This window comes from Prosopis cineraria, unplaced genomic scaffold (genome assembly GCF_029017545.1).
Source record: "Prosopis cineraria cultivar Desert tree isolate PC_DT_omini unplaced genomic scaffold, ASM2901754v1 PC1220, whole genome shotgun sequence".
NCBI classification, from domain to species: Eukaryota; Viridiplantae; Streptophyta; class Magnoliopsida; order Fabales; family Fabaceae; genus Prosopis; species Prosopis cineraria.
The window spans coordinates 319-6,769 of record NW_026556545.1 but is presented as its reverse complement, the minus strand read 5'-3'; the positions used below and the strand labels follow the sequence as shown (position 1 = coordinate 6,769).

Below are 6,451 nucleotides of genomic sequence, written 5' to 3'. Positions count from 1 at the left end.
CTTGTAACATTAAATATCGTTACGAGCGAGACACAACAACTTGCTAATCATGTCATCATTCTCAAATAACATATTTTTAATAAATAACTGTTTTTTAAATAAGAGTAAAATATAAGAACATCTCTTCAATTTTGTTTAAAACTACATATATGGAAATACTTATCTTTTATTTTTAAAACTAACGCTTCAATTTAATTTTTAACACTGTTAAAAATATTTTGTTAGATGCCCGTGCAATGGAGTGGATTAACTTAAGGTTAGCATAAGATAAAAAGAAGTATGTGACACAGGCTATAAAAATCCAAGTTACCACTTGAAATCTAGAATCTATACTTTAGCTTTCCCAATAGCTCATAATTTATTCCTGTTTGATCTCAACAGAAAAATTTTTTTAGATAAATCGGGTGTATTATATCACTTATAGTATGACATTTAAATTGCATTAAACATAAATTAATTTTAATATTAATGATATGACTCATACACTCACAGATTCATTAGTTTAAACAATTTTGTGCCAACCAAATTACTAGTTAGGCCCAATTTAAGGAGGAAAAGATTGCATTCCCACATCCACCATATATAGTTTTAACATATATAAGAGAGAAACTACACATTGATTTTCTTTCATCAACATTTACATTTCTATTAGAAGATAAAAGAAACCTTATGTCTAAAAATTAAAACATAGATTATAAATATAAAATTTGAAAGATATCTAACTAAATGGTTTAAATTATTTTGGTGAAGTATATATTACCCTTATATGTATTTAATATAAGAAATCTTACATAATATCTCAAGCTGTTGAGATCAAAAACCAAAGAGAGAGAAAGAGAAGAAAGAAGAAGAAGAAGAATATGAAAAAAAATGGAGAAAAAATTAGTGAAAAGAACATTAGAAGATAAAAGAAATCTCACATCAAAAAAAATTAGAAAATAGATCATAAAACATATTAAGCTTGAAAAGTATTTAATCAAATGCCTTAAATTATTTTAATAAAGTATACTATTTTTAAACATACTTAATATAACAATTTCTTCTCCAACTTACATATTCACTAGGGAATAAACATTTAAAACAGAAGCTAAATATTCACTGAAGCAACTTAATGTGATTAAGTTGATCTACAGCATATAAAATACATAAGAAGCAAAGATTACCTAGTGGCGCAGCGAACTCATAATCAACTAGTATTAAATCTAGGTTTTAGTAATACAAAATAATTTAGCATGCATGTTAAATTACCACAACAACAACTTCTGATTGGATTCGATCAAGATTATTTAGAAAATAGAGTCAAACCCAAATTATGTTCTTACTGACTTCAATCCTTCTTGAAAAGTTTCACATTAACTTCATTCTTCTGGTATGAGGCAAGCTACTACCTGGCCAAGGGAGAGAATTCTGAACTTGTCATATTCAGGGACACTAATTCAACTGAATCTCCTGTATGACCACTGTTATTGTGTTTGGTTCTTGCTACTTCTGTTGCCAAAGATTCCTTCAGCTGATTCACTGCCTCACTCATGCTTGGCCTGTTATTGGGGTTTGGAGACACACAAGTCATTGCCAATTCCACTGCTCTCCAAACTGAGTTACCATCAAAGTTTCCACCGAACTTTGAGTCAACAATGGCCTTTATATCCCCTTTAGCGACCATGGAGCTAACCCATTGACTTATGTGAGTTCTCTCATGGTTTCTTGATATGACTGGCATACTTGTGATTATCTCGAAAAGAACTACTCCAAAACTAAAAACATCGCTTTTCTCTGTCAATCTATTTGTTATATAATACCTACAAAACAAAGAAGACAAAATAACTTAGAGTTTATTTACTTTCACGATCAAAACCACCAAAATAACATAGAATAACTAATTATCTTTTTTGTGTAGCAAAAGCACGAGAACAGTAAAGCAAGATAATGATTGTAAAGACTTACTCAGGGTCTAGATAACCCGGAGTAGTACCGGCAACGACAGTTGACACGTGAGTTCCACCATCACTTGGGATAGTTTTAGATAGACCAAAGTCAGCTATTTTTGCTCTGAAGTTTTCATTCAGCAAGATGTTTGAAGATTTTACATCTCTGTGGATTATAGGTGGCTTACATCCATTATGCAGATACTCCAACCCTGAGCCAAAATTTATACCAAATAGCATTGAATTAGAAAGACTCGAGCAGTGAAAATCGAAGACACAAATAACTTCGTTGATTTTCTGACCTAATGCTGCATCCAGTGCTATACAAAGTCTGTCTTCCCAAGTCAAGAACTTTGGTTTGTTTGTCTTTTCCTGCTGAATCAAACTCTGTGACTTTCTATATGTACTGTTATTTTTTTTTCCCCATTTCCAGACTGTAAGCTAATTGAAAATTGATTTGCACCAACAAACCTGACAGGTAATCTTGTAGGTCGCCATTAGCCATGTACTCATATATGAGCCCTTTGTTGGTTTCTTCATTGCAATACCCAACAAGGGAAGTCAAATTTCTGTGATGAACTCTCATTAAAAGCTTAACCTGAAAATCAATATCATGCCCATGCTTCACCGTAAATAGATAATTATCAATTAAAAACTCGTGATTTGGTACACTATTATCAATCCACTTGAAGACAAATTCCTGTTTGACTTTTCCAATATTATTAGAAGTTCTAATTCAAGTTTCATAAAGTGATAACATTAATTTGGGGAATACAAACTTACAGGACTGTGATCTTGGTGAAACTCTGGCCATCATGAGTACAATTTAGACCTTCCCAAATGTAGGCCTCAGGACCACATGGATCTCCTTCCCAATTTTCCTCAGGACCACTTGGTGATTTGGTACACTATTAATGTTTACCTCCGCTTGGAATTGCTGATAACCTTGAACTGAAGATGGAGAGAGCATTTTAACTGCAACAGGAGTTTCATCAATGTAGCCCAAATAAACAGTTCCAAACCCACCTTTTCCGAGAATGTGCTAAAGTTATAGGTCATTTTGATGACATCAGAGTATGAATATTGTCTATTTGGGACTTGAAGAGTCATATCTTGTTGTTCTTCAACTTTTTCAACTTGCTTTGATGTCTCAATTGGAATTGTTCCTAATTTGAGATCATAAAAATGCTTTTGGTTGGTTCTTTCACATGATCATTTCAAATTGGTGTGTAAGAGAGAGATAAAGAGCAGCCTCACCTCTTGGTTCTCTGCTTTTAAGGGTAAAAAAAATATAGTTGCTGCAGCTACCAGAAGGATCAGAACTCCACCAACTGATACTGCGACGGGAACAATAATATTGTCCTTTTTCTTCTTGTTGCATGGAGGAGATTCACATAGATATGGATTTTTGTCCAACACTAGCACGGACAAGTAAAAGAAGTTATTGTGTTCATCTGTCAATAAATCTTGGAAGTACCCTATAACTCTCTTAGACGTCAACAAATCTCTAAGCACAAGGAGAAACCAATTATTAATTTCAAGATTCAATTGTACATGCAATGGGGATGAAGGTCTACTAAGGAGAGGTGGGTAGCCCTAAGTACTAAATGAAGTTAATTTTCCACTTTTAGAGATAAAGAAAGATGAATATATGCGTGTGTTATGTGTCCTAAATTCAAGTAAAAACAACTTCTAGGTTATTAGGATGTCAATAAGAGCCATACCTTAGTGACAGGGAACCTTTCTTTGATTTTTCAACCAGATCAGAGGGAACTGTACCTGTGAAGTTGTTTTTCTCCAGGTTTCTGCAAAATCAATCCAGCTATAGCATCCTTTTCCATTTTGTAACCTATGACATCTAATTGTTGTTCAATTAACTAACAAACAACTTACAAGATCTTCACGTTTTTGTTGAGACAGAAAAATCTGGCACCGGTCCATTTAAGCTATTGTTTGATAAATCCCTGAAAAAAGAAACTTTTCTCCCACTTAGGATCAAGGTTACCTTACTGACAGCCTTTAAGGAAATCAGTGAAAACATTCCAAAAGAAGGGTTGGACCAAACTAGAGTGAAAAATTACTCACAACATCTCCAACATGGTGAGCTTTGAGATGGAAGGATCTATCTGTCCTGTCAATCACTTGAAGACAAATTCCTGTTTGACTTTTCCAATATTATTAGAAGTTCTAATTCAAGTTTCATAAAGTGATAACATTAATTTTGGGAATACAAACTTACAGGACTGTGACTTGGTGAACTCTGGCCATCATGAGTACAATTTAGACCTTCCCAAATGTAGGCCTCAGGACCACATGGATCTCCTTCCCAATTTCTCGTCACCCCATAAAAAGACTTGATTGTTGTGATGGCATCAACTATTTCTCAAAAATAAAAGCTAGTCCATGTCATGTATCTTCTCTACAGATTCTTTGAAAAACTAAAGATTTTTATGAAAATTCATGTCTATAAAATAAAGGTAGTCTAACTCAATCACAAAGAAATAGATAATATGCATCTCAGACATATCTATTATTGATTCTACCAAAGAGTTCTTTCAAGACTTTAATTTCAGAACATACCATCTCCTTCTTCTGTTTCTGATTGCGAAAATTCTTTAACTGTATAAATTTCAATGGCATTGAGAATGGGAGGGAGGGTTGAATGCTCAGTCTTCTCAAAGAAAAACTGAATTTTTTCTCCACTGGTAGCATACTTGCTAAATATAGTGGTTGTGACTTTGTAGCTAGGTACAAAATTGGCATAAAAGAGATCGCCATTGAGGGTAATGGTGAATGATCTTGTTTGATTCTTCTCTAACACTTGAAGCTCTGCAAAATGCAGGTAAACATGGAATTGTTCTGCTGCATTTTCTGGCTCCCACCACACTAACATTGGAGCACTTTCATTTACTGGTGTGGCTGCAATCACTCATGACAATTGCTGCTGGTTCGTAATGATTTTGAGCCAAGGAATCAGCAGAAATTGAAGCACTTATTTGCGTCCAGTCTGGGTTGTAGACATTATATGACCAGTAGCGATCATAAACATCATAATTATACCTGTGCCAAAGTCATTATCTCTTATCAACTTCACAGAATTTTATAAAGATGAAGTAAAGGATCTCTAGTTTAATCTTTCCTTTATGTTAAAAGCTTATTCAATGTAGAAGCTAGTTAAAAAATTGATTTAGACCATATTCGGTCTTGTTATGGAAGAAAAGTGATTGCCTTTTTCTTTTTTTACCTTTCATGTGTTGTGAAAGATTAATGTTACCATGTTCAGAAAAACAAATCTCAAGAGTAAAATTGAACAAACACTTCCAAAAGTTAAAAAAAAAAAAATGAAGAGAGGATTTACCTGTATGTTCTTTTGCTGGTTGAGCCTAAATTCAACCTCAAGTAAAGTGACAAGAATCCAGACTGAGTAACATAAGTATCATTCATCAAAGTCCTTAATTCTATAGCAGATATAAATGGGGTTCCAGAGCCTGTGTCAACCAGACAGATTTGCATGTAATCCAGTGATGGAACATGTATGATCTCAGGCTTACTAACAGAGATGCATTGGTTATTTGACTGTTTCCCACAAGCTAGGCCCAAGATGTAGATCAAAACTTGGCAACTCATTCAGGCCATCATAATTCCCATACAGAAAATTAGCCCTGATTAGATATTTAGAGCCGCTTGTGATGTTTATGGTGTAACAGTTTCTTGTTCCTTGAGGAAAGCTTCTCAAGTTCCAAAGTTGCTGTTGATGCATGCTTTGAGCTCGCTGGTTATGGAGTTGCTCACTCCAGAATTTATGAACTTGTCATCTGATATGTAATTTATGCCTGTTGTCTTCTCAGTGTAGGTGGATTTTGCCGGTATCCCACAATCGATGCTTATGAATCCTGAAACATAGAGGCAATGGTTAATGGTTAATTCTTGTCAATAGAAATGTAATTAAGTTTATGAGCTTCTGGTGGCAAATTACCTGATTGATCCTGAGATTGAACCAGAACTGCAAAAAATCAGACAACCTACGAGAGAAGAGGAGAAGCTCTTTGACATTCCCATGATCACTTTCTGCAGATTCCCTGTCCTTCATAGGATGACAAGAACGTGAGTGACATGTTTGTTACTTATATTATGCAAGAAAACGTGGACGCTGCAAACTGTGACGCATCAGTGTCACCCAGGTGGCATTGGGTTTACTTCTTTTAAAAATTCTTAAATGAATGAGTTTATAAAAAATAGGTAGACTCAAAAGACAGATAGACATATATACACATAAAAAAAATATTTTTTTAGGTGAGCACCCTATATTTTGAGCTTGCTTCATTCGAGATGTAAGAACTTAATAAGGTCCAGACTAATTTAGATTGAAACATGACAAGTATCACAAGAATGAGCGCCTCTAATCACTTAAAATACTTTATAACAAAAATTAATCTAACATTTACTTTTAGGAAAATGACAGAAAAATACCCCAAAATATGCAAATAATAATTAGGCACCATGAAATGTATAATTATTTTTTAGTC

The 6,451-nt window shown here is 34.0% G+C and overlaps 1 pseudogene; it reads right to left on the bottom strand.

The window, feature by feature from the left end:
• Window positions 1-1,178: 1,178 nt before the first annotated feature.
• LOC129299586 (LRR receptor-like serine/threonine-protein kinase IOS1) lies at window positions 1,179-5,984 on the bottom strand (annotated as a pseudogene).
• Window positions 5,985-6,451: the final 467 nt, after the last annotated feature.